This window comes from Ascidiella aspersa, chromosome 3 (assembly GCF_963924565.1).
Source record: "Ascidiella aspersa chromosome 3, kaAscAspe10.2, whole genome shotgun sequence".
In the NCBI taxonomy this organism is placed as follows: domain Eukaryota; kingdom Metazoa; phylum Chordata; class Ascidiacea; order Phlebobranchia; family Ascidiidae; genus Ascidiella; species Ascidiella aspersa.
This window is the reverse complement of record NC_139449.1, coordinates 498,269-521,012: the sequence shown is the minus strand read 5'-3', so window position 1 is coordinate 521,012 and position 22,744 is coordinate 498,269. Positions and strand designations below refer to the sequence as shown.

The 22,744-nt window shown below is 39.2% G+C and overlaps 42 non-coding genes across 42 annotated transcripts; all 42 read right to left on the bottom strand.

Moving 5' to 3' along the window:
* Nucleotides 1-578: 578 nt before the first annotated feature.
* On the bottom strand, nt 579-650 carry Trnag-ucc (transfer RNA glycine (anticodon UCC)). Its single transcript has one exon. It is a non-coding gene; the product is annotated as a tRNA-Gly (tRNA).
* Nucleotides 651-716: 66 nt separating this feature from the next.
* On the bottom strand, nt 717-788 carry Trnag-ucc (transfer RNA glycine (anticodon UCC)). The gene has a single exon. It is a non-coding gene; the product is annotated as a tRNA-Gly (tRNA).
* Nucleotides 789-854: 66 nt separating this feature from the next.
* Trnag-ucc (transfer RNA glycine (anticodon UCC)) lies at nt 855-926 on the bottom strand. The gene has a single exon. It is a non-coding gene; the product is annotated as a tRNA-Gly (tRNA).
* Nucleotides 927-992: 66 nt separating this feature from the next.
* Trnag-ucc (transfer RNA glycine (anticodon UCC)) lies at nt 993-1,064 on the bottom strand. The gene has a single exon. It is a non-coding gene; the product is annotated as a tRNA-Gly (tRNA).
* A 204-nt stretch (nt 1,065-1,268) lies between these two features.
* Trnag-ucc (transfer RNA glycine (anticodon UCC)) lies at nt 1,269-1,340 on the bottom strand. Its single transcript has one exon. It is a non-coding gene; the product is annotated as a tRNA-Gly (tRNA).
* Nucleotides 1,341-1,406: 66 nt separating this feature from the next.
* Trnag-ucc (transfer RNA glycine (anticodon UCC)) lies at nt 1,407-1,478 on the bottom strand. Its single transcript has one exon. It is a non-coding gene; the product is annotated as a tRNA-Gly (tRNA).
* A 206-nt stretch (nt 1,479-1,684) lies between these two features.
* Nucleotides 1,685-1,756, bottom strand: Trnag-ucc (transfer RNA glycine (anticodon UCC)). The gene has a single exon. It is a non-coding gene; the product is annotated as a tRNA-Gly (tRNA).
* Nucleotides 1,757-2,100: 344 nt separating this feature from the next.
* Trnav-uac (transfer RNA valine (anticodon UAC)) lies at nt 2,101-2,172 on the bottom strand. The gene has a single exon. It is a non-coding gene; the product is annotated as a tRNA-Val (tRNA).
* A 342-nt stretch (nt 2,173-2,514) lies between these two features.
* Trnav-uac (transfer RNA valine (anticodon UAC)) lies at nt 2,515-2,586 on the bottom strand. Its single transcript has one exon. It is a non-coding gene; the product is annotated as a tRNA-Val (tRNA).
* A 466-nt stretch (nt 2,587-3,052) lies between these two features.
* On the bottom strand, nt 3,053-3,124 carry Trnag-ucc (transfer RNA glycine (anticodon UCC)). The gene has a single exon. It is a non-coding gene; the product is annotated as a tRNA-Gly (tRNA).
* A 206-nt stretch (nt 3,125-3,330) lies between these two features.
* Trnar-ucg (transfer RNA arginine (anticodon UCG)) lies at nt 3,331-3,402 on the bottom strand. The gene has a single exon. It is a non-coding gene; the product is annotated as a tRNA-Arg (tRNA).
* Nucleotides 3,403-3,460: 58 nt separating this feature from the next.
* Trnag-ucc (transfer RNA glycine (anticodon UCC)) lies at nt 3,461-3,532 on the bottom strand. Its single transcript has one exon. It is a non-coding gene; the product is annotated as a tRNA-Gly (tRNA).
* A 66-nt stretch (nt 3,533-3,598) lies between these two features.
* Nucleotides 3,599-3,670, bottom strand: Trnag-ucc (transfer RNA glycine (anticodon UCC)). Its single transcript has one exon. It is a non-coding gene; the product is annotated as a tRNA-Gly (tRNA).
* Nucleotides 3,671-3,736: 66 nt separating this feature from the next.
* On the bottom strand, nt 3,737-3,808 carry Trnag-ucc (transfer RNA glycine (anticodon UCC)). Its single transcript has one exon. It is a non-coding gene; the product is annotated as a tRNA-Gly (tRNA).
* Nucleotides 3,809-4,554: 746 nt separating this feature from the next.
* On the bottom strand, nt 4,555-4,626 carry Trnag-ucc (transfer RNA glycine (anticodon UCC)). The gene has a single exon. It is a non-coding gene; the product is annotated as a tRNA-Gly (tRNA).
* Nucleotides 4,627-4,691: 65 nt separating this feature from the next.
* Trnag-ucc (transfer RNA glycine (anticodon UCC)) lies at nt 4,692-4,763 on the bottom strand. Its single transcript has one exon. It is a non-coding gene; the product is annotated as a tRNA-Gly (tRNA).
* A 337-nt stretch (nt 4,764-5,100) lies between these two features.
* On the bottom strand, nt 5,101-5,172 carry Trnag-ucc (transfer RNA glycine (anticodon UCC)). The gene has a single exon. It is a non-coding gene; the product is annotated as a tRNA-Gly (tRNA).
* Nucleotides 5,173-5,793: 621 nt separating this feature from the next.
* Nucleotides 5,794-5,865, bottom strand: Trnag-ucc (transfer RNA glycine (anticodon UCC)). The gene has a single exon. It is a non-coding gene; the product is annotated as a tRNA-Gly (tRNA).
* A 344-nt stretch (nt 5,866-6,209) lies between these two features.
* Nucleotides 6,210-6,281, bottom strand: Trnag-ucc (transfer RNA glycine (anticodon UCC)). The gene has a single exon. It is a non-coding gene; the product is annotated as a tRNA-Gly (tRNA).
* A 66-nt stretch (nt 6,282-6,347) lies between these two features.
* On the bottom strand, nt 6,348-6,419 carry Trnag-ucc (transfer RNA glycine (anticodon UCC)). The gene has a single exon. It is a non-coding gene; the product is annotated as a tRNA-Gly (tRNA).
* Nucleotides 6,420-6,485: 66 nt separating this feature from the next.
* Nucleotides 6,486-6,557, bottom strand: Trnag-ucc (transfer RNA glycine (anticodon UCC)). Its single transcript has one exon. It is a non-coding gene; the product is annotated as a tRNA-Gly (tRNA).
* Nucleotides 6,558-6,623: 66 nt separating this feature from the next.
* Nucleotides 6,624-6,695, bottom strand: Trnag-ucc (transfer RNA glycine (anticodon UCC)). Its single transcript has one exon. It is a non-coding gene; the product is annotated as a tRNA-Gly (tRNA).
* Nucleotides 6,696-6,763: 68 nt separating this feature from the next.
* Nucleotides 6,764-6,835, bottom strand: Trnag-ucc (transfer RNA glycine (anticodon UCC)). The gene has a single exon. It is a non-coding gene; the product is annotated as a tRNA-Gly (tRNA).
* A 68-nt stretch (nt 6,836-6,903) lies between these two features.
* On the bottom strand, nt 6,904-6,975 carry Trnag-ucc (transfer RNA glycine (anticodon UCC)). Its single transcript has one exon. It is a non-coding gene; the product is annotated as a tRNA-Gly (tRNA).
* A 206-nt stretch (nt 6,976-7,181) lies between these two features.
* Nucleotides 7,182-7,253, bottom strand: Trnag-ucc (transfer RNA glycine (anticodon UCC)). The gene has a single exon. It is a non-coding gene; the product is annotated as a tRNA-Gly (tRNA).
* A 206-nt stretch (nt 7,254-7,459) lies between these two features.
* Trnag-ucc (transfer RNA glycine (anticodon UCC)) lies at nt 7,460-7,531 on the bottom strand. The gene has a single exon. It is a non-coding gene; the product is annotated as a tRNA-Gly (tRNA).
* Nucleotides 7,532-7,737: 206 nt separating this feature from the next.
* On the bottom strand, nt 7,738-7,809 carry Trnag-ucc (transfer RNA glycine (anticodon UCC)). Its single transcript has one exon. It is a non-coding gene; the product is annotated as a tRNA-Gly (tRNA).
* Nucleotides 7,810-8,421: 612 nt separating this feature from the next.
* Nucleotides 8,422-8,493, bottom strand: Trnag-ucc (transfer RNA glycine (anticodon UCC)). Its single transcript has one exon. It is a non-coding gene; the product is annotated as a tRNA-Gly (tRNA).
* A 206-nt stretch (nt 8,494-8,699) lies between these two features.
* Nucleotides 8,700-8,771, bottom strand: Trnag-ucc (transfer RNA glycine (anticodon UCC)). Its single transcript has one exon. It is a non-coding gene; the product is annotated as a tRNA-Gly (tRNA).
* A 612-nt stretch (nt 8,772-9,383) lies between these two features.
* On the bottom strand, nt 9,384-9,455 carry Trnag-ucc (transfer RNA glycine (anticodon UCC)). Its single transcript has one exon. It is a non-coding gene; the product is annotated as a tRNA-Gly (tRNA).
* Nucleotides 9,456-9,800: 345 nt separating this feature from the next.
* Trnag-ucc (transfer RNA glycine (anticodon UCC)) lies at nt 9,801-9,872 on the bottom strand. The gene has a single exon. It is a non-coding gene; the product is annotated as a tRNA-Gly (tRNA).
* A 66-nt stretch (nt 9,873-9,938) lies between these two features.
* Nucleotides 9,939-10,010, bottom strand: Trnag-ucc (transfer RNA glycine (anticodon UCC)). Its single transcript has one exon. It is a non-coding gene; the product is annotated as a tRNA-Gly (tRNA).
* A 206-nt stretch (nt 10,011-10,216) lies between these two features.
* Nucleotides 10,217-10,288, bottom strand: Trnag-ucc (transfer RNA glycine (anticodon UCC)). The gene has a single exon. It is a non-coding gene; the product is annotated as a tRNA-Gly (tRNA).
* Nucleotides 10,289-12,255: 1,967 nt separating this feature from the next.
* Trnag-ucc (transfer RNA glycine (anticodon UCC)) lies at nt 12,256-12,327 on the bottom strand. Its single transcript has one exon. It is a non-coding gene; the product is annotated as a tRNA-Gly (tRNA).
* A 761-nt stretch (nt 12,328-13,088) lies between these two features.
* Trnag-ucc (transfer RNA glycine (anticodon UCC)) lies at nt 13,089-13,160 on the bottom strand. Its single transcript has one exon. It is a non-coding gene; the product is annotated as a tRNA-Gly (tRNA).
* Nucleotides 13,161-14,609: 1,449 nt separating this feature from the next.
* Trnag-ucc (transfer RNA glycine (anticodon UCC)) lies at nt 14,610-14,681 on the bottom strand. The gene has a single exon. It is a non-coding gene; the product is annotated as a tRNA-Gly (tRNA).
* A 1,452-nt stretch (nt 14,682-16,133) lies between these two features.
* Trnag-ucc (transfer RNA glycine (anticodon UCC)) lies at nt 16,134-16,205 on the bottom strand. Its single transcript has one exon. It is a non-coding gene; the product is annotated as a tRNA-Gly (tRNA).
* Nucleotides 16,206-18,191: 1,986 nt separating this feature from the next.
* Nucleotides 18,192-18,263, bottom strand: Trnag-ucc (transfer RNA glycine (anticodon UCC)). The gene has a single exon. It is a non-coding gene; the product is annotated as a tRNA-Gly (tRNA).
* A 205-nt stretch (nt 18,264-18,468) lies between these two features.
* Nucleotides 18,469-18,540, bottom strand: Trnag-ucc (transfer RNA glycine (anticodon UCC)). Its single transcript has one exon. It is a non-coding gene; the product is annotated as a tRNA-Gly (tRNA).
* A 1,175-nt stretch (nt 18,541-19,715) lies between these two features.
* Trnag-ucc (transfer RNA glycine (anticodon UCC)) lies at nt 19,716-19,787 on the bottom strand. The gene has a single exon. It is a non-coding gene; the product is annotated as a tRNA-Gly (tRNA).
* Nucleotides 19,788-20,822: 1,035 nt separating this feature from the next.
* Nucleotides 20,823-20,894, bottom strand: Trnag-ucc (transfer RNA glycine (anticodon UCC)). The gene has a single exon. It is a non-coding gene; the product is annotated as a tRNA-Gly (tRNA).
* Nucleotides 20,895-22,346: 1,452 nt separating this feature from the next.
* On the bottom strand, nt 22,347-22,418 carry Trnag-ucc (transfer RNA glycine (anticodon UCC)). The gene has a single exon. It is a non-coding gene; the product is annotated as a tRNA-Gly (tRNA).
* Nucleotides 22,419-22,744: the final 326 nt, after the last annotated feature.

The following is a 22,744-nucleotide window of genomic DNA, read 5'->3' as shown; positions in this document are numbered from 1 at the left end:
TTTAATTTGAAATTAAAATTAAGTGCGTCGACCGGGAGTCGAACCCGGAAATAGTGCTTGGAAGGCACCAATGCTAACTGTTACACCATCGACGCGACTGTTCAAATCTAGTTTCCAGAATATTATTTATTTAATTCAGTTAAATTTGAAATCAAAAGTTAAGTGCGTCGACCGGGAGTCGAACCAGGAAATAGTGCTTGGAAGGCACCAATGCTAACCGTTACACCATCGACGCGACTGTTCAAATCTCGTTTCCAGAATATTATTTATTTAATTCAGTTAAATTTGAAATCAAAATTAAGTACGTCGACCGGGAGTCGAACCCGGAACTAGTGCTTGGAAGGCACCAATGCTAACCGTTACACCATCGACGCGACTGTTCAAAACAGTTTTTTGCTAAGTTTTCAATTAATATAGTTTAATTTGAAATGAAAATTAAGTGCGTCGACCGGTAGTCGAACCCGGAAATAGTGCTTGGAAGGCACCAATGCTAACCGTTACACCATCGACGCGACTGTTCAGAACAGTTTTTTGCTAAGTTTTCAATTAATATAGTTTAATTTGAAATTAAAATTAAGTGCGTCGACCGGGAGTCGAACCCGGAACTAGTGCTTGGAAGGCACCAATGCTAACCGTTACACCATCGACGCGACTGTTCAAAACAGTTTTTTGCTAAGTTTTCAATTAATATAGTTTAATTTGAAATTAAAATTAAGTGCGTCGACCGGGAGTCGAACCCGGAACTAGTGCTTGGAAGGCACCAATGCTAACCGTTACACCATCGACGCGACTGTTCAAAACAGTTTTTTGCTAAGTTTTCAATTAATATAGTTTAATTTGAAATTAAAATTAAGTGCGTCGACCGGGAGTCGAACCCGGAACTAGTGCTTGGAAGGCACCAATGCTAACCGTTACACCATCGACGCGACTGTTCAAAACAGTTTTTTGCTAAGTTTTCAATTAATATAGTTTAATTTGAAATTAAAATTAAGTGCGTCGACCGGGAGTCGAACCCGGAACTAGTGCTTGGAAGGCACCAATGCTAACCGTTACACCATCGACGCGACTGTTCAGAACAGTTTTTTGCTAAGTTTTCAATTAATATAGTTTAATTTGAAATTAAAATTAAGTGCGTCGACCGGGAGTCGAACCCGGAACTAGTGGTTGGAAGGCACCAATGCTAACCGTTACACCATCGACGCGACTGTTCAGAACAGTTTTTTGCTAAGTTTTTAATTAATATAGTTTAATTGGAAATTAAAATTAAGTGCGTCGACCGGGAGTCGAACCCGGAACTAGTGCTTGGAAGGCACCAATGCTAACCGTTACACCATCGACGCGACTGTTCAGAACAGTTTTTTGCTAAGTTTTTAATTAATATAGTTTAATTGGAAATTAAAATTAAGTGCGTCGACCGGGAGTCGAACCCGGAACTAGTGCTTGGAAGGCACCAATGCTAACCGTTACACCATCGACGCGACTGTTCTGAACAGTTTTTTGCTAAGTTTTTAATTAATATAGTTTAATTGGAAATTAAAATTAAGTGAGTCGACCAGGAGTCGAACCCGGAACTAGTGCTTGGAAGGCACCAGTGCTAACCGTTACACCATCGACGCGTCTTTTTAAAACTAGTTTCCAGAATATTATTTATTTAATTCAGTTAAATTTGAAATCAAAAGTTAAGTGCGTCGACCGGGAGTCGAACCCGGAACTAGTGCTTGGAAGGCACCAATGCTAACCGTTACACCATCGACGCGACTGTTCTGAACAGTTTTTTGCTAAGTTTTTAATTAATATAGTTTAATTGGAAATTAAAATTAAGTGCGTCGACCAGGAGTCGAACCCGGAACTAGTGCTTGGAGGGCACCAGTGCTAACCGTTACACCATCGACGCGTCTTTTTAAAACTAGTTTCCAGAATATTATTTATTTAATTCAGTTAAATTTGAAATCAAAAGTTAAGTGCGTCGACCGGGAGTCGAACCCGGAACTAGTGCTTGGAAGGCACCAATGCTAACCGTTACACCATCGACGAGACTGTTCAAAACAGTTTTTTGCTAAGTTTTTAATTAATATAGTTTAATTTGAAATTAAAAATAAATGCGTCGATCGGGAGTCGAACCCGGAACTAGTGCTTGTAAGGCACCAGTGCTAACCGTTACACCATCGACGCGACTGTTCAGAACAGTTTTTTGCTAAGTTTTCAATTAATATAATTTAATTTGAAATTAAAATTAAGTGCGTCGACCGGGAGTCGAACACGGAACTAGTGCTTGGAAGGCACCAATGCTAACCGTTACACCATCGACGCGACTGTTCAGAACAGTTTTTTGCTAAGTTTTCAATTAATATAGTTTAATTTGAAATTAAAATTAAGTGCGTCGACCGGGAGTCGAACCCGGAACTAGTGCTTGGAAGGCACCAATGCTAACCGTTACACCATCGACGAGACTGTTCAAAACAGTTTTTTGCTAAGTTTTTAATTAATATAGTTTAATTTGAAATTAAAAATAAATGCGTCGATCGGGAGTCGAACCCGGAACTAGTGCTTGTAAGGCACCAGTGCTAACCGTTACACCATCGACGCCTCTTTTTAAATCTAGTTTCCAGAATATTATTTATTTAATTCAGTTAAATTTGAAATTAAAATTAAGTGCGTCGACCGGGAGTCGAACCCGGAACTAGTGCTTGGAAGGCACCAATGCTAACCGTTACACCATCGACGGGTCTGTTTGAAACTAATTTCCAGAATATTATTTATTTAATTCAGGTAAATTTGAAATCAAAATTAAGTGCGTCGACCGGAAGTCGAACCCGGAACTAGTGCTTGGAAGGCACCAATGCTAACCCTAACACCATCGACGCGACTGTTTAAAACAGTTTTTTGTTAATTAATATAGTTTAATATGAAATTAAAATTAAGTGCGTCGACCGGGAGTCGAACCCGGAACTAGTGCTTGGAAGGCACCAATGCTTACCCTAACAACATCGACGCGACTGTTTAAAACCGTTTTTTGTTAATTAATATGGTTTAATTTGAAATTAAAATTAAGTGCGTCGACCGGGAGTCGAACCCGGAACTAGTGCTTGGAAGGCACCAATGCTAACCGTTACACCATCGACGCGACTGTTCAAAACAGTTTTTTGCTAAGTTTTCAATTAATATAGTTTAATTTGAAATTAAAATTAAGTGCGTCAACCGGGAGTCGAACCCGGAAATAGTGCTTGGAAGGCACCAATGCTAACCGTTACACCATCGACGCGACTGTTCAAATCTAGTTTCCAGAATATTATTTATTTAATTCAGTTAAATTTGAAATCAAAAGTTAAGTGCGTCGACCGGGAGTCGAACCCGGAAATAGTGCTTCGAAGGCACCAATGCTAACCGTTACACCATCGACGCGACTGTTTAAAACAGTTATTTGTTAATTAATATGGTTTAATTTGAAATTAAAATTAAGTGCGTCGACCGGGAGTCGAACCCGGAACTAGTGCTTGGAAGGCACCAATGCTAACCGTTACACCATCGACGCGACTGTCCAAAACAGTTTTTTGCTAAGTTTTTAATTAATATAGTTTAATTGGAAATTAAAATTAAGTGCGTCGACCGGGAGTCGAACCCGGAACTAGTGCTTGGAAGGCACCAATGCTAACCGTTACACCATCGACGCGACTGTTCAAAACAGTTTTTTGCTAAGTTTTTAATTAATATAGTTTAATTGGAAATTAAAATTAAGTGCGTCGACCGGGAGTCGAACCCGGAACTAGTGCTTGGAAGGCACCAATGCTAACCGTTACACCATCGACGCGACTGTTCAAAACAGTTTTTTGCTAAGTTTTTAATTAATATAGTTTAATTTGAAATTAAAAATAAATGCGTCGATCGGGAGTCGAACCCGGAACTAGTGCTTGGAAGGCACCAATGCTAACCGTTAAACCATCGACGCGTCTTTTTAAAATTAGTTTCCAGAATATTATTTATTTAATTCAGTTAAATTTGAAATCAAAATTAAGTGCGTCGACCGGGAGACGAACCCGAAACTAGTGCTTGGAAGGCACCAATGCTAACCGTTACACCATCGACGCGACTGTTCAAAAAAACAGTTTTTTGGTAATTAATATAGTTTAATATGAAATTAAAATTAAGTGCGTCGACCGGGAGTCGTACCCAGAACTAGTGCTTGGAAGGCACCAATGCTAACCGTTACACCATCGACTCGACTGTTCAAAACAGTTTTTTGCTAAGTTTTCAATTAATATAGTTTAATTTGAAATTAAAATTAAGTGCGTCGACCGGGAGTCGAACCCGGAAATAGTGCTTGGAAGGCACCAATGCTAACCGTTACACCATCGACGCGACTGTTCAAATCTAGTTTCCAGAATATTATTTATTTAATTCAGTTAAATTTGAAATCAAAAGTTAAGTGCGTCGACCGGGAGTCGAACCCGGAAATAGTGCTTGGAAGGCACCAATGCTAACCGTTACACCATCGACGCGACTGTTTAAAACAGTTATTTGTTAATTAATATGGTTTAATTTGAAATTAAAATTAAGTGCGTCGACCGGGAGTCGAACCCGGAACTAGTGCTTGGAAGGCACCAATGCTAACCGTTACACCATCGACGCGACTGTTCATAACAGTTTTTTGCTAAGTTTTTAATTAATATAGTTTAATTGAAATTAAAATTAAGTGCGTCGACCGGGAGTCGAACCCGGAACTAGTGCTTGGAAGGCACCAATGCTAACCGTTACACCATCGACGCGACTGTTCAAAACAGTTTTTTGCTAATTTTTAATTAATATAGTTTAATTTGAAATTAAAAATAAATGCGTCGATCGGGAGTCGAACCCGGAACTAGTGCTTGGAAGGCACCAATGCTAACCGTTAAACCATCGACGCGTCTTTTTAAAACTAGTTTCCAGAATATTATTTATTTAATTCAGTTAAATTTGAAATCAAAATTAAGTGCGTCGACCGGGAGACGAACCCGAAACTAGTGCTTGGAAGACACCAATGCTAACCGTTACACCATCGACGCGACTGTTCAAAAAAACAGTTTTTTGGTAATTAATATAGTTTAATATGAAATCAAAATTAAGTGCGTCGACCGGGAGTCGAACCCGGAACTAGTGCTTGGAAGGCACCAATGCTAACCGTTACACCATCGACGCGACTGTTCAAAACAGTTTTTTGCTAAGTTTTCAATTAATATAGTTTAATTTGAAATTAAAATTAAGTGCGTCGACCGGGAGTCGAACCCGGAACTAGTGCTTGGAAGGCACCAATGCTAACCGTTACACCATCGAAGCGACTGTTCAAATCTAGTTTCCAGAATATTATTTATTTAATTCAGTTAAATTTGAAATCAAAAGTTAAGTGCGTCGACCGGGAGTCGAACCCGGAAATAGTGCTTGGAAGGCACCAATGCTAACCGTTACACCATCGACGCGACTGTTCAAATCTCGTTTCCAGAATATTATTTATTTAATTCAGTTAAATTTGAAATCAAAATTAAGTACGTCGACCGGGAGTCGAACCCGGAACTAGTGCTTGGAAGGCACCAATGCTAACCGTTACACCATCGACGCGACTGTTCAAAACAGTTTTTTGCTAAGTTTTCAATTAATATAGTTTAATTTGAAATTAAAATTAAGTGCGTCGACCGGGAGTCGAACCCGGAAATAGTGCTTGGAAGGCACCAATGCTAACCGGTACACCATGGACGCGACTGTTCAGAACAGTTTTTTGCTAAGTTTTCAATTAATATAGTTTAATTTGAAATTAAAATTAAGTGCGTCGACCGGGAGTCGAACCCGGAACTAGTGCTTGGAAGGCACCAATGCTAACCGTTACACCATCGACGCGACTGTTCAAAACAGTTTTTTGCTAAGTTTTCAATTAATATAGTTTAATTTGAAATTAAAATTAAGTGCGTCGACCGGGAGTCAAACCCGGAACTAGTGCTTGGAAGGCACCAATTCTAACCGTTACACCATCGACGCGACTGTTCAAATCTAGTTTCCAGAATATTATTTATTTAATTCAGTTAAATTTGAAATCAAAAGTTAAGTGCGTCGTCCGGGAGTCGAACCCGGAACTAGTGCTTGGAAGGCACCAATGCTAACCGTTACACCATCGACGCGAATGTTCAAAACAGTTTTTTGCTAAGTTTTCAATTAATATAGTTTAATTTGAAATTAAAATTAAGTGCGTCGACCGGGAGTCGAACCCGGAACTAGTGCTTGGAAGGCACCAATGCTAACCGTTACACCATCGACGCGACTGTTCAAAACAGTTTTTTGCTAAGTTTTCAATTAATATAGTTTAATTTGAAATTAAAATTAAGTGCGTCGACCGGGAGTCGAACCCGGAACTAGTGCTTGGAAGGCACCAATGCTAACCGTTACACCATCGACGCGACTGTTCAGAACAGTTTTTTGCTAAGTTTTTAATTAATATAGTTTAATTGGAAATTAAAATTAAGTGCGTCGACCGGGAGTCGAACCCGGAACTAGTGCTTGGAAGGCACCAATGCTAACCGTTACACCATCGACGCGACTCTTCAGAACAGTTTTTTGCTAAGTTTTTAATTAATATAGTTTAATTGGAAATTAAAATTAAGTGCGTCGACCGGGAGTCGAACCCGGAACTAGTGCTTGGAAGGCACCAATGCTAACCGTTACACCATCGACGCGTCTTTTTAAAACTAGTTTCCAGAATATTATTTATTTAATTCAGTTAAATTTGAAATCAAAAGTTAAGTGCGTCGACCGGGAGTCGAACCCGGAACTAGTGCTTGGAAGGCACCAATGCTAACCGTTACACCATCGACGCGTCTTTTTAAAACTAGTTTCCAGAATATTATTTATTTAATTCAGTTAAATTTGAAATCAAAAGTTAAGTGCGTCGACCGGGAGTCGAACCCGGAACTAGTGCTTGGAAGGCACCAATGCTAACCGTTACACCATCGACGCGACTGTTCTGAACAGTTTTTTGCTAAGTTTTTAATTAATATAGTTTAATTGGAAATTAAAATTAAGTGAGTCGACCAGGAGTCGAACCCGGAACTAGTGCTTGGAAGGCACCAGTGCTAACCGTTACACCATCGACGCGTCTTTTTAAAACTAGTTTCCAGAATATTATTTATTTAATTCAGGTAAATTTGAAATCAAAAGTTAAGTGCGTCGACCGGGAGTCGAACCCGGAACTAGTGCTTGGAAGGCACCAATGCTAACCGTTACACCATCGACGCGACTGTTCTGAACAGTTTTTTGCTAAGTTTTTAATTAATATAGTTTAATTGGAAATTAAAATTAAGTGAGTCGACCGGGAGTCGAACCCGGAACTAGTGCTTGGAAGGCACCAATGCTAACCGTTACACCATCGACGCGTCTTTTTAAAACTAGTTTCCAGAATATTATTTATTTAATTCAGTTAAATTTGAAATCAAAAGTTAAGTGCGTCGACCGGGAGTCGAACCCGGAACTAGTGCTTGGAAGGCACCAATGCTAACCGTTACACCATCGACGCGACTGTTCTGAACAGTTTTTTGCTAAGTTTTTAATTAATATAGTTTAATTGGAAATTAAAATTAAGTGCGTCGACCAGGAGTCGAACCCGGAACTAGTGCTTGGAGGGCACCAGTGCTAACCGTTACACCATCGACGCGTCTTTTTAAAACTAGTTTCCAGAATATTATTTATTTAATTCAGTTAAATTTGAAATCAAAAGTTAAGTGCGTCGACCGGGAGTCGAACCCGGAACTAGTGCTTGGAAGGCACCAATGCTAACCGTTACACCATCGACGCGACTGTTCAGAACAGTTTTTTGCTAAGTTTTCAATTAATATAGTTTAATTTGAAATTAAAATTAAGTGCGTCGACCGGGAGTCGAACCCGGAACTAGTGCTTGGAAGGCACCAATGCTAACCGTTACACCATCGACGAGACTGTTCAAAACAGTTTTTTGCTAAGTTTTTAATTAATATAGTTTAATTTGAAATTAAAAATAAATGCGTCGATCGGGAGTCGAACCCGGAACTAGTGCTTGGAAGGCACCAGTGCTAACCGTTACACCATCGACGCCTCTTTTTAAATCTAGTTTCCAGAATATTATTTATTTAATTCAGTTAAATTTGAAATTAAAATTAAGTGCGTCGACCGGGGGTCGAACCCGGAACTAGTGCTTGGAAGGCACCAATGCTAACCGTTACACCATCGACGGGTCTGTTTGAAACTAATTTCCAGAATATTATTTATTTAATTCAGGTAAATTTGAAATCAAAATTAAGTGCGTCGACCAGGAGTCGAACCCGGAACTAGTGCTTGAAAGGCACCAATGCTAACCCTAACACCATCGACGCGACTGTTTAAAACAGTTTTTTGTTAATTAATATAGTTTAATATGAAATTAAAATTAAGTGCGTCGACCGGGAGTCGAACCCGGAACTAGTGCTTGGAAGGCACCAATGATAACCGTTACACCATCGACGCGACTGTTCAAAACAGTTTTTTGCTAAGTTTTCAATTAATATAGTTTAATTTGAAATTAAAATTAAATGCGTCGACCGGGAGTCGAACCCGGAAATAGTGCTTGGAGGGCACCAGTGCTAACCGTTACACCATCGACGCGTCTTTTTAAAACTAGTTTCCAGAATATTATTTATTTAATTCAGTTAAATTTGAAATCAAAAGTTAAGTGCGTCGACCGGGAGTCGAACCCGGAACTAGTGCTTGGAAGGCACCAATGCTAACCGTTACACCATCGACGCGACTGTTCAGAACAGTTTTTTGCTAAGTTTTCAATTAATATAGTTTAATTTGAAATTAAAATTAAGTGCGTCGACCGGGAGTCGAACCCGGAACTAGTGCTTGGAAGGCACCAATGCTAACCGTTACACCATCGACGAGACTGTTCAAAACAGTTTTTTGCTAAGTTTTTAATTAATATAGTTTAATTTGAAATTAAAAATAAATGCGTCGATCGGGAGTCGAACCCGGAACTAGTGCTTGGAAGGCACCAGTGCTAACCGTTACACCATCGACGCCTCTTTTTAAATCTAGTTTCCAGAATATTATTTATTTAATTCAGTTAAATTTGAAATTAAAATTAAGTGCGTCGACCGGGAGTCGAACCCGGAACTAGTGCTTGGAAGGCACCAATGCTAACCGTTACACCATCGACGGGTCTGTTTGAAACTAATTTCTAGAATATTATTTATTTAATTCAGGTAAATTTGAAATCAAAATTAAGTGCGTCGACCAGGAGTCGAACCCGGAACTAGTGCTTGGAAGGCACCAATGCTAACCCTAACACCATCGACGCGACTGTTTAAAACAGTTTTTTGTTAATTAATATAGTTTAATATGAAATTAAAATTAAGTGCGTCGACCGGGAGTCGAACCCGGAACTAGTGCTTGGAAGGCACCAATGATAACCGTTACACCATCGACGCGACTGTTCAAAACAGTTTTTTGCTAAGTTTTCAATTAATATAGTTTAATTTGAAATTAAAATTAAATGCGTCGACCGGGAGTCGAACCCGGAAATAGTGCTTGGAAGGCACCAATGCTAACCGTTACACCATCGACGCGACTGTTCAAATCTAGTTTCCAGAATATTATTTATTTAATTCAGTTAAATTTGAAATCAAAAGTTAAGTGCGTCGAGCGGGAGTCGAACCCGGAAATAGTGCTTGGAAGGTACCAATGCTAACCGTTACACCATCGACGCGACTGTTCAAATCTAGTTTCCAGAATATTATTTATTTAATTCAGTTAAATTTGAAATTAAAATTAAGTGCGTCGACCGGGAGTCGAACCCGGAACTAGTGCTTGGAAGGCACCAATGCTAACCGTTACACCATCGACGCGACTCTTCAGAACAGTTTTTTGCTAAGTTTTTAATTAATATAGTTTAATTGGAAATTAAAATTAAGTGCGTCGACCGGGAGTCGAACCCGGAACTAGTGCTTGGAAGGCACCAATGCTAACCGTTACACCATCGACGCGACTGTTCTGAACAGTTTTTTGCTAAGTTTTTAATTAATATAGTTTAATTGGAAATTAAAATTAAGTGAGTCGACCAGGAGTCGAACCCGGAACTAGTGCTTGGAGGGCACCAGTGCTAACCGTTACACCATCGACGCGTATTTTTAAAACTAGTTTCCAGAATATTATTTATTTAATTCAGTTAAATTTGAAATCAAAAGTTAAGTGCGTCGACCGGGAGTCGAACCCGGAACTAGTGCTTGGAAGGCACCAATGCTAACCGTTACACCATCGACGCGACTGTTCAGAACAGTTTTTTGCTAAGTTTTCAATTAATATAGTTTAATTTGAAATTAAAATTAAGTGCGTCGACCGGGAGTCGAACGCGGAACTAGTGCTTGGAAGGCACCAATGCTAACCGTTACACCATCGACGAGACTGTTCAAAACAGTTTTTTGCTAAGTTTTTAATTAATATAGTTTAATTTGAAATTAAAAATAAATGCGTCGATCGGGAGTCGAACCCGGAACTAGTGCTTGGAAGGCACCAGTGCTAACCGTTACACCATCGACGCCTCTTTTTAAATCTAGTTTCCAGAATATTATTTATTTAATTCAGTTAAATTTGAAATTAAAATTAAGTGCGTCGACCGGGAGTCGAACCCGGAACTAGTGCTTGGAAGGCACCAATGCTAACCGTTACACCATCGACGGGTCTGTTTGAAACTAATTTCCAGAATATTATTTATTTAATTCAGGTAAATTTGAAATCAAAATTAAGTGCGTCGACCGGGAGTCGAACCCGGAACTAGTGCTTGGAAGGCACCAATGCTAACCCTAACACCATCGACGCGACTGTTTAAAACAGTTTTTTGTTAATTAATATAGTTTAATATGAAATTAAAATTAAGTGCGTCGACCGGGAGTCGAACCCGGAACTAGTGCTTGGAAGGCACCAATGCTAACCGTTACACCATCGACGAGACTGTTCAAAACAGTTTTTTGCTAAGTTTTTAATTAATATAGTTTAATTTGAAATTAAAAATAAATGCGTCGATCGGGAGTCGAACCCGGAACTAGTGCTTGGAAGGCACCAGTGCTAACCGTTACACCATCGACGCCTCTTTTTAAATCTAGTTTCCAGAATATTATTTATTTAATTCAGTTAAATTTGAAATTAAAATTAAGTGCGTCGACCGGGAGTCGAACCCGGAACTAGTGCTTGGAAGGCACCAATGCTAACCGTTACACCATCGACGGGTCTGTTTGAAACTAATTTCCAGAATATTATTTATTTAATTCAGGTAAATTTGAAATCAAAATTAAGTGCGTCGACCGGGAGTCGAACCCGGAACTAGTGCTTGGAAGGCACCAATGCTAACCCTAACACCATCGACGCGACTGTTTAAAACAGTTTTTTGTTAATTAATATAGTTTAATATGAAATTAAAATTAAGTGCGTCGACCGGGAGTCGAACCCGGAACTAGTGCTTGGAAGGCACCAATGCTAACCCTAACACCATCGACGCGACTGTTTAAAACAGTTTTTTGTTAATTAATATAGTTTAATTTGAAATTAAAATTAAGTGCGTCGACCGGGAGTCGAACCCGGAAATAGTGCTTGGAAGGCACCAATGCTAACCGTTACACCATCGACGCGACTGTTCAAATGTAGTTTCCAGAATATTATTTATTTAATTCAGTTAAATTTGAAATCAAAAGTTAAGTGCGACGAGCGGGAGTCGAACCCGGAAATAGTGCTTGGAAGGTACCAATGCTAACCGTTACACCATCGACGCGACTGTTCAAATCTAGTTTCCAGAATATTATTTATTTAATTCAGTTAAATTTGAAATTAAAATTAAGTGCGTCGACCGGGAGTCGAACCCGGAACTAGTGCTTGGAAGGCACTAATGCTAACCGTTACACCATCGACGCGACTGTTTAAAATTAGTTTTGGCAAGTATTTAATTAATTTACTTAATTTTAAAATTAAAATTAAGTTCGTCGACCGGGAGTCGAACTCGGAACTAGTGCTTGGAAGGCACCAATGCTAACCGTTACACCATGGACGCGACTGTTTAAAACAGTTTTTTTTTTAATTAACATAGTTAAATTTGACATTAAAAGTTAAGTGCTTCGACCGGGAGTCGAACCCGGAACTAGTGCTTGGAAGGCACCAATGCTAACCGTTACACCATCGACGCGACTGTTTAAAACAGTTTTTTTTCAATTAACATAGTTAAATTTGACATTAAAAGTTAAGTGCGTCGACCGGGAGTCGAACCCGGAACTAGTGCTTGGAAGGCACCAATGCTAACCGTTACACCATCGACGCGACTGTTTAAAACTAGTTTCCAGAATATTATTTATTTAATTCAGGTAAATTTGAAATCAAAATTAAGTGCGTCGACCGGGAGTCGAACCCGGAACTAGTGCTTGGAAGGCATCATTGCTAACCGTTACACCATCGACGCGTCTGTTTAAAACTAGTATCCAGAATATTATTCATTCAATTCAGTTAAATTTGAAATCAAATTTAAGCGCGTCGTTCGGGAGTCGAACCCAGAACTAGTGCTTGGAAGGCACCAATGCTAAACGTTACACCATCGAAGCGTCTGTTTAAAACTAGTTTCCAGAATATTATTTATTTAATTCGGGTAAATTTGAAATCAAAATTAAGTGCGTCGACCGGGAGTCGAACCCGGAACTAGTGCTTGGAAGGCATCAATGCAAACCGTTACACCATCGACGCGTCTGTTTAAAACTAGTTTCCAGAATATTATTCATTAAATTCAGTTAAATTTGAAATCAAAATTAAGTGCGTCGTCCGGGAGTCGAACCCGGAACTAGTGCTTGGAAGGCACCAATGCTAACCGTTACACCATCGACGCGACTGTTCAAAACAGTTTATTGCTAAGTTTTTAATTAATATAGTTTAATTTGAAATCAAAATTAATGCGTCGTCCGGGAGTCGAACCCGGAACTAGTGCTTGGAAGGCACCAATGCTAACCGTTACACCATCGACGCGTCTGTTTAAAACTAGTTTCCAGAATATTATTTATTTAATTCAGTTAAATTTGAAATCAAAAGTTAAGTGCGTCGACCGGGAGTCGAACCCGGAACTAGTGCTTGGAAGGCACCAATGCTAACCGTTACACCATCGACGCGACTGTTCAAAACAGTTTATTGCTAAGTTTTTAATTAATATAGTTTAATTTGAAATCAAAATTAATGCGTCAATCGGGAGTCGAACCCGGAACTAGTGCTTGGAAGGCACCAATGCTAACCGTTTCACCATCGACGCGACTGTTCGAAAAAGTTTTTTGCTAAGTATTTAATTAATATAGTGAAATTTGAAATTAAAATTAAGTGCGTCGACCGGGAGTCGAACCCGGAACTAGTGCTTGGAAGGCACCAATACTAACCGTTACACCATCGACGCGTCTGTTTAAAACTAGTTTTGGTAAGTTTTTAATTAATTTAGTTAAATTTGAAATTGAAAATTAAGTGCGTCGAACGGGAGTCGAACCTGGAACTAGTGCTTGGAAGGCACCAATGCTAACCGTTACACCATCGACGCGACTGTTTAAGACTTGTTTTCAGAATATTATTTAATTAAATTAGTTAAATTTGAAATTAAAATTTAAGTGCGACGACGGGAGTAGAACCCGGAACTAGTGCTTGGAAGGCACCAATGCTAACCGTTACACCATCGACGCGACTGTTTAAAACGAGTTTTGGTAAGTTTTTAATTAATTTAGTTAAATTTGAAATTAAAAATAAAGTGCGTCGACCGGAAGTCGAACCCGGAACTAGTGCTTGGAAGGCACCAATGCTAACCGTTACACCATCGACGCGACTGTTTAAAACTAGTTTCCAGAATATTATTTATTTAATTCAGTTAAATTTGAAATCAAAATTAAGTGCGTCAATCGGGAGTCGAACCCGGAACTAGTGCTTGGAAGGCACCAATGCTAACCGTTACACCATCGACGCGACTGTTCGAAAAAGTTTTTTGCTAAGTATTTAATTAATATAGTGAAATTTGAAATCAAAATTAAGTTCGTCGACCGGGAGTCGAACCCGGAACTAGTGCTTGGAAGGCACCAATGCTAACCGTTACACCATCGACGCGTCTGTTTAAAACTAGTTTCCAGAATATTATTTATTTAATTCAGTTAAATTTGAAATCAAAATTAAGTGCGTCAATCGGGAGTCGAACCCGGAACTAGTGCTTGGAAGGCACCAATGCTAACCGTTACACCATCGACGCGACTGTTCGAAAAAGTTTTTTGCTAAGTATTTAATTAATATAGTGAAATTTGAAATCAAAATTAAGTTCGTCGACCGGGAGTCGAACCCGGAACTAGTGCTTGGAAGGCACCAATGCTAACCGTTACACCATCGACGCGTCTGTTTAAAACTAGTTTCCAGAATATTATTTATTTAATTCAGTTAAATTTGAAATCAAAATTAAGTGCGTCAATCGGGAGTCGAACCCGGAACTAGTGCTTGGAAGGCACCAATGCTAACCGTTACACCATCGACGCGACTGTTCGAAAAAGTTTTTTGCTAAGTATTTAATTAATATAGTGAAATTTGAAATTAAAATTAAGTGCGTCGACCGGGAGTCGAACCCGGAACTAGTGCTTGGAAGGCACCAATGCTAACCGTTACACCATCGACGCGTCTGTTTAAAACTAGTTTCCAGAATATTATTTATTTAATTCAGTTAAATTTGAAATCAAAATTAAGTGCGTCAATCGGGAGTCGAACCCGGAACTAGTGCTTGGAAGGCACCAATGATAACCGTTACACCATCGACGCGACTGTTCGAAAAAGTTTTTTGCTAAGTATTTAATTAATATAGTGAAATTTGAAATTAAAATTAAGTGCGTCGACCGGGAGTCGAAACCGGAACTAGTGCTTGGAAGGCACCAATGCTAACCGTTACACCATCGACGCGTCTGTTCAAAACTAGTTTCCAGAATATTATTTATTTAATTCAGTTAAATTTAAAATCAAAATTATGTGCGTCAATCGGGAGTCGAACCCGGAACTAGTGCTTGGAAGGCACCAATGCTAACCGTTACACCATCGACGCGACTGTTCAAAACAGTTTTTTGCTAAGTTTTTAATTAATATAGTTTAATTGGAAATTAAAATTAAGTGCGTCGACCGGGAGTCGAACCCGGAACTAGTGCTTGGAAGGCATCAATGCAAACCGTTACACCATCGACGCGTCTGTTTAAAACTAGTTTCCAGAATATTATTCATTAAATTCAGTTAAATTTGAAATCAAAATTAAGTGCGTCGTCCGGGAGTCGAACCCGGAACTAGTGCTTGGAAGGCATCAATGCAAACCGTTACACCATCGACGCGTCTGTTTAAAACTAGTATCCAGAATATTATTCATTCAATTCAGTTAAATTTGAAATCAAATTTAAGTGCGTCGTTCGGGAGTCGAACCCGGAACTAGTGCTTGGAAGGCAACAATGCTAAACGTTACACCATCGAAGCGTCTGTTTAAAACTAGTTTCCAGAATATTATTTATTTAATTCGGGTAAATTTGAAATCAAAATTAAGTGCGTCGACCGGGAGTCGAACCCGGAACTAGTGCTTGGAAGGCATCAATGCAAACCGTTACACCATCGACGCGTCTGTTTAAAACTAGTTTCCAGAATATTATTCATTAAATTCAGTTAAATTTGAAATCAAAATTAAGTGCGTCGTCCGGGAGTCGAACCCGGAACTAGTGCTTGGAAGGCACCAATGCTAACCGTTACACCATCGACGCGACTGTTCAAAACAGTTTATTGCTAAGTTTTTAATTAATATAGTTTAATTTGAAATCAAAATTAATGCGTCGTCCGGGAGTCGAACCCGGAACTAGTGCTTGGAAGGCACCAATGCTAACCGTTACACCATCGACGCGTCTGTTTAAAACTAGTTTCCAGAATATTGTTTATTTAATTCAGTTAAATTTGAAATCAAAATTAAGTGCGTCAATCGGGAGTCGAACCCGGAACTAGTGCTTGGAAGGCACCAATGCTAACCGTTACACCATCGACGCGACTGTTCGAAAAAGTTTTTTGCTAAGTATTTAATTAATATAGTGAAATTTGAAATTAAAATTAAGTGCGTCGACCGGGAGTCGAACCCGGAACTAGTGCTTGGAAGGCACCAATGCTAACCGTTACACCATCGACGCGTCTGTTTAAAACTAGTTTCCAGAATATTATTTATTTAATTCAGTTGAATTTAAAATCAAAATTAAGTGCGTCGATCGGGAGTCGAACCCGGAACTAGTGCTTGGAAGGCACCAATGCTAACCGTTACACCATCGACGCGACTGTTCAGAACATTTTTTTGCTAAGTTTTCAATTAATATAGTTTAATTTAAAATTAAAATTAAGTGCGTCGACCGGAAGTCGAACCCGGAACTAGTGCTTGGAAGGCACCAATGCTAACCGTTACACCATCGACGCGACTGTTCAGAACAGTTTTTTGATAAGTTTTCAATTAATATAGTTTAATTTGAAATTAAAATTAAGTGCGTCGACCGGGAGTCGAACCCGGAAATAGTGCTTGGAAGGCACCAATGCTAACCGTTACACCATCGACGCGACTGTTCAAATCTAGTTTCCAGAATATTATTTATTTAATTCAGTTAAATTTGAAATTAAAATTAAGTGCGTCGACCATGAGTCGAACCCGGAACTAGTGCTTGGAAGGCACCAATGCTAACCCTAACACCATCGACGCGACTGTTTAAAACAGTTTTTTGTTAATTAATATAGTGAAATTTGAAATTAAAATTAAGTGCGTCGACCGGGAGTCGAACCCGGAACTAGTGCTTGGAAGGCACCAATACTAACCGTTACACCATCGACGCGTCTGTTTAAAACTAGTTTTGGTAAGTTTTTAATTAATTTAGTTAAATTTGAAATTGAAAATTAAGTGCGTCGAACGGGAGTCGAACCTGGAACTAGTGCTTGGAAGGCACCAATGCTAACCGTTACACCATCGACGCGACTGTTTAAAACGAGTTTTGGTAAGTTTTTAATTAATTTAGTTAAATTTGAAATTAAAAATAAAGTGCGTCGACCGGAAGTCGAACCCGGAACTAGTGCTTGGAAGGCACCAATGCTAACCGTTACACCATCGACGCGTCTGTTTAAAACTAGTTTCCAGAATATTATTTATTTAATTCAGTTAAATTTGAAATCAAAATTAAGTGCGTCAATCGGGAGTCGAACCCGGAACTAGTGCTTGGAAGGCACCAATGCTAACCGTTACACCATCGACGCGACTGTTCGAAAAAGTTTTTTGCTAAGTATTTAATTAATATAGTGAAATTTGAAATTAAAATTAAGTGCGTCGACCGGGATTCGAACCCGGAACTAGTGATTGGAAGGCACCAATGCTAACCGTTACACCATCGACGCGACTGTTCGAAAAAGTTTTTTGCTAAGTATTTAATTAATATAGTGAAATTTGAAATTAAAATTAAGTGCGTCGACCGGGATTCGAACCCGGAACTAGTGATTGGAAGGCACCAATGCTAACCGTTACACCATCGACGCGACTGTTTAAAACAGTTTTTTGTTAATTAATATAGTGAAATTTGAAATTAAAATTAAGTGCGTCGACCGGGAGTCGAACCCGGAACTAGTGCTTGGAAGGCACCAATACTAACCGTTACACCATCGACGCGTCTGTTTAAAACTAGTTTTGGTAAGTTTTTAATTAATTTAGTTAAATTTGAAATTGAAAATTAAGTGCGTCGAACGGGAGTCGAACCTGGAACTAGTGCTTGGAAGGCACCAATGCTAACCGTTACACCATCGACGCGACTGTTTAAAACGAGTTTTGGTAAGTTTTTAATTAATTTAGTTAAATTTGAAATTAAAAATAAAGTGCGTCGACCGGAAGTCGAACCCGGAACTAGTGCTTGGAAGGCACCAATGCTAACCGTTACACCATCGACGCGTCTGTTTAAAACTAGTTTCCAGAATATTATTTATTTAATTCAGTTAAATTTGAAATCAAAATTAAGTGCGTCAATCGGGAGTCGAACCCGGAACTAGTGCTTGGAAGGCACCAATGCTAACCGTTACACCATCGACGCGACTGTTCGAAAAAGTTTTTTGCTAAGTATTTAATTAATATAGTGAAATTTGAAATTAAAATTAAGTGCGTCGACCGGGAGTCGAACCCGGAACTAGTGCTTGGAAGGCACCAATGCTAACCGTTACACCATCGACGCGTCTGTTTAAAACTAGTTTCCAGAATATTATTTATTTAATTCAGTTAAATTTGAAATCAAAATTAAGTGCGTCAATCGGGAGTCGAACCCGGAACTAGTGCTTGGAAGGCACCAATGCTAGCCGTTACACCATCGACGCGACTGTTCGAAAAAGTTTTTTGCTAAGTATTTAATTAATATAGTGAAATTTGAAATTAAAATTAAGTGCGTCGACCGGGAGTCGAACCCGGAACTAGTGCTTGGAAGGCACCAATGCTAACCGTTACACCATCGACGCGTCTGTTCAAAACTAGTTTCCAGAATATTATTTATTTAATTCAGTTAAATTTGAAATCAAAATTAAGTGCGTCAATCGGAAGTCGAACCCGGAACTAGTGCTTGGAAGGCACCAATGCTAACCGTTACACCATCGACGCGACTGTTCAAAACAGTTTTTTGCTAAGTTTTTAATTAATATAGTTTAATTGGAAATTAAAATTAAGTGCGTCGACCGGGAGTCGAACCCGGAACTAGTGCTTGGAAGGCATCAATGCAAACCGTTACACCATCGACGCGTCTGTCTAAAATTAGTTTCCAGAATATTATTCATTAAATTCAGTTAAATTTGAAATCAAAATTAAGTGCGTCGTCCGGGAGTCGAACCCGGAACTAGTGCTTGGAAGGCATCAATGCAAACCGTTACACCATCGACGCGTCTGTTTAAAACTAGTATCCAGAATATTATTCATTCAATTCAGTTAAATTTGAAATCAAATTTAAGTGCGTCGTTCGGGAGTCGAACCCGGAACTAGTGCTTGGAAGGCAACAATGCTAAACGTTACACCATCGAAGCGTCTGTTTAAAACTAGTTTCCAGAATATTATTTATTTAATTCGGGTAAATTTGAAATCAAAATTAAGTGCGTCGACCGGGAGTCGAACCCGGAACTAGTGCTTGGAAGGCATCAATGCAAACCGTTACACCATCGACGCGTCTGTTTAAAACTAGTTTCCAGAATATTATTCATTAAATTCAGTTAAATTTGAAATCAAAATTAAGTGCGTCGTCCGGGAGTCGAACCCGGAACTAGTGCTTGGAAGGCACCAATGCTAACCGTTACACCATCGACGCGACTGTTCAAAACAGTTTATTGCTAAGTTTTTAATTAATATAGTTTAATTTGAAATCAAAATTAATGCGTCGTCCGGGAGTCGAACCCGGAACTAGTGCTTGGAAGGCACCAATGCTAACCGTTACACCATCGACGCGTCTGTTTAAAACTAGTTTCCAGAATATTATTTATTTAATTCAGTTAAATTTGAAATCAAAATTAAGTGCGTCAATCGGGAGTCGAACCCGGAACTAGTGCTTGGAAGGCACCAATGCTAACCGTTACACCATCGACGCGACTGTTCGAAAAAGTTTTTTGCTAAGTATTTAATTAATATAGTGAAATTTGAAATTAAAATTAAGTGCGTCGACCGGGAGTCGAACCCGGAACTAGTGCTTGGAAGGCACCAATGCTAACCGTTACACCATCGACGCGTCTGTTTAAAACTAGTTTCCAGAATATTATTTATTTAATTCAGTTGAATTTGAAATCAAAATTAAGTGCGTCGATCGGGAGTCGAACCCGGAACTAGTGCTTGGAAGGCACCAATGCTAACCGTTACACCATCGACGCGACTGTTCAGAACATTTTTTTGCTAAGTTTTCAATTAATATAGTTTAATTTAAAATTAAAATTAAGTGCGTCGACCGGAAGTCGAACCCGGAACTAGTGCTTGGAAGGCACCAATGCTAACCGTTACACCATCGACGCGACTGTTCAGAACAGTTTTTTGATAAGTTTTCAATTAATATAGTTTAATTTGAAATCAAAATTAAGTGCGTCAATCGGGAGTCGAACCCGGAACTAGTGCTTGGAAGGCACCAATGCTAACCGTTACACCATCGACGCGACTGTTCGAAAAAGTTTTTTGCTAAGTATTTAATTAATATAGTGAAATTTGAAATCAAAATTAAGTTCGTCGACCGGGAGTCGAACCCGGAACTAGTGCTTGGAAGGCACCAATGCTAACCGTTACACCATCGACGCGTCTGTTTAAAACTAGTTTCCAGAATATTATTTATTTAATTCAGTTAAATTTGAAATCAAAATTAAGTGCGTCAATCGGGAGTCGAACCCGGAACTAGTGCTTGGAAGGCACCAATGCTAACCGTTACACCATCGACGCGACTGTTCGAAAAAGTTTTTTGCTAAGTATTTAATTAATATAGTGAAATTTGAAATCAAAATTAAGTTCGTCGACCGGGAGTCGAACCCGGAACTAGTGCTTGGAAGGCACCAATGCTAACCGTTACACCATCGACGCGTCTGTTTAAAACTAGTTTCCAGAATATTATTTATTTAATTCAGTTAAATTTGAAATCAAAATTAAGTGCGTCAATCGGGAGTCGAACCCGGAACTAGTGCTTGGAAGGCACCAATGCTAACCGTTACACCATCGACGCGACTGTTCGAAAAAGTTTTTTGCTAAGTATTTAATTAATATAGTGAAATTTGAAATTAAAATTAAGTGCGTCGACCGGGAGTCGAACCCGGAACTAGTGCTTGGAAGGCACCAATGCTAACCGTTACACCATCGACGCGTCTGTTTAAAACTAGTTTCCAGAATATTATTTATTTAATTCAGTTAAATTTGAAATCAAAATTAAGTGCGTCAATCGGGAGTCGAACCCGGAACTAGTGCTTGGAAGGCACCAATGCTAACCGTTACACCATCGACGCGACTGTTCGAAAAAGTTTTTTGCTAAGTATTTAATTAATATAGTGAAATTTGAAATTAAAATTAAGTGCGTCGACCGGGAGTCGAAACCGGAACTAGTGCTTGGAAGGCACCAATGCTAACCGTTACACCATCGACGCGTCTGTTCAAAACTAGTTTCCAGAATATTATTTATTTAATTCAGTTAAATTTGAAATCAAAATTAAGTGCGTCAATCGGGAGTCGAACCCGGAACTAGTGCTTGGAAGGCACCAATGCTAACCGTTACACCATCGACGCGACTGTTCAAAACAGTTTTTTGCTAAGTTTTTAATTAATATAGTTTAATTGGAAATTAAAATTAAGTGCGTCGACCGGGAGTCGAACCCGGAACTAGTGCTTGGAAGGCATCAATGCAAACCGTTACACCATCGACGCGTCTGTTTAAAACTAGTTTCCAGAATATTATTCATTAAATTCAGTTAAATTTGAAATCAAAATTAAGTGCGTCGTCCGGGAGTCGAACCCGGAACTAGTGCTTGGAAGGCATCAATGCAAACCGTTACACCATCGACGCGTCTGTTTAAAACTAGTATCCAGAATATTATTCATTCAATTCAGTTAAATTTGAAATCAAATTTAAGTGCGTCGTTCGGGAGTCGAACCCGGAACTAGTGCTTGGAAGGCAACAATGCTAAACGTTACACCATCGAAGCGTCTGTTTAAAACTAGTTTCCAGAATATTATTTATTTAATTCGGGTAAATTTGAAATCAAAATTAAGTGCGTCGACCGGGAGTCGAACCCGGAACTAGTGCTTGGAAGGCATCAATGCAAACCGTTACACCATCGACGCGTCTGTTTAAAACTAGTTTCCAGAATATTATTCATTAAATTCAGTTAAATTTGAAATCAAAATTAAGTGCGTCGTCCGGGAGTCGAACCCGGAACTAGTGCTTGGAAGGCACCAATGCTAACCGTTACACCATCGACGCGACTGTTCAAAACAGTTTATTGCTAAGTTTTTAATTAATATAGTTTAATTTGAAATCAAAATTAATGCGTCGTCCGGGAGTCGAACCCGGAACTAGTGCTTGGAAGGCACCAATGCTAACCGTTACACCATCGACGCGTCTGTTTAAAACTAGTTTCCAGAATATTGTTTATTTAATTCAGTTAAATTTGAAATCAAAATTAAGTGCGTCAATCGGGAGTCGAACCCGGAACTAGTGCTTGGAAGGCACCAATGCTAACCGTTACACCATCGACGCGACTGTTCGAAAAAGTTTTTTGCTAAGTATTTAATTAATATAGTGAAATTTGAAATTAAAATTAAGTGCGTCGACCGGGAGTCGAACCCGGAACTAGTGCTTGGAAGGCACCAATGCTAACCGTTACACCATCGACGCGTCTGTTTAAAACTAGTTTCCAGAATATTATTTATTTAATTCAGTTGAATTTGAAATCAAAATTAAGTGCGTCGATCGGGAGTCGAACCCGGAACTAGTGCTTGGAAGGCACCAATGCTAACCGTTACACCATCGACGCGACTGTTCAGAACATTTTTTTGCTAAGTTTTCAATTAATATAGTTTAATTTAAAATTAAAATTAAGTGCGTCGACCGGAAGTCGAACCCGGAACTAGTGCTTGGAAGGCACCAATGCTAACCGTTACACCATCGACGCGACTGTTCAGAACAGTTTTTTGATAAGTTTTCAATTAATATAGTTTAAT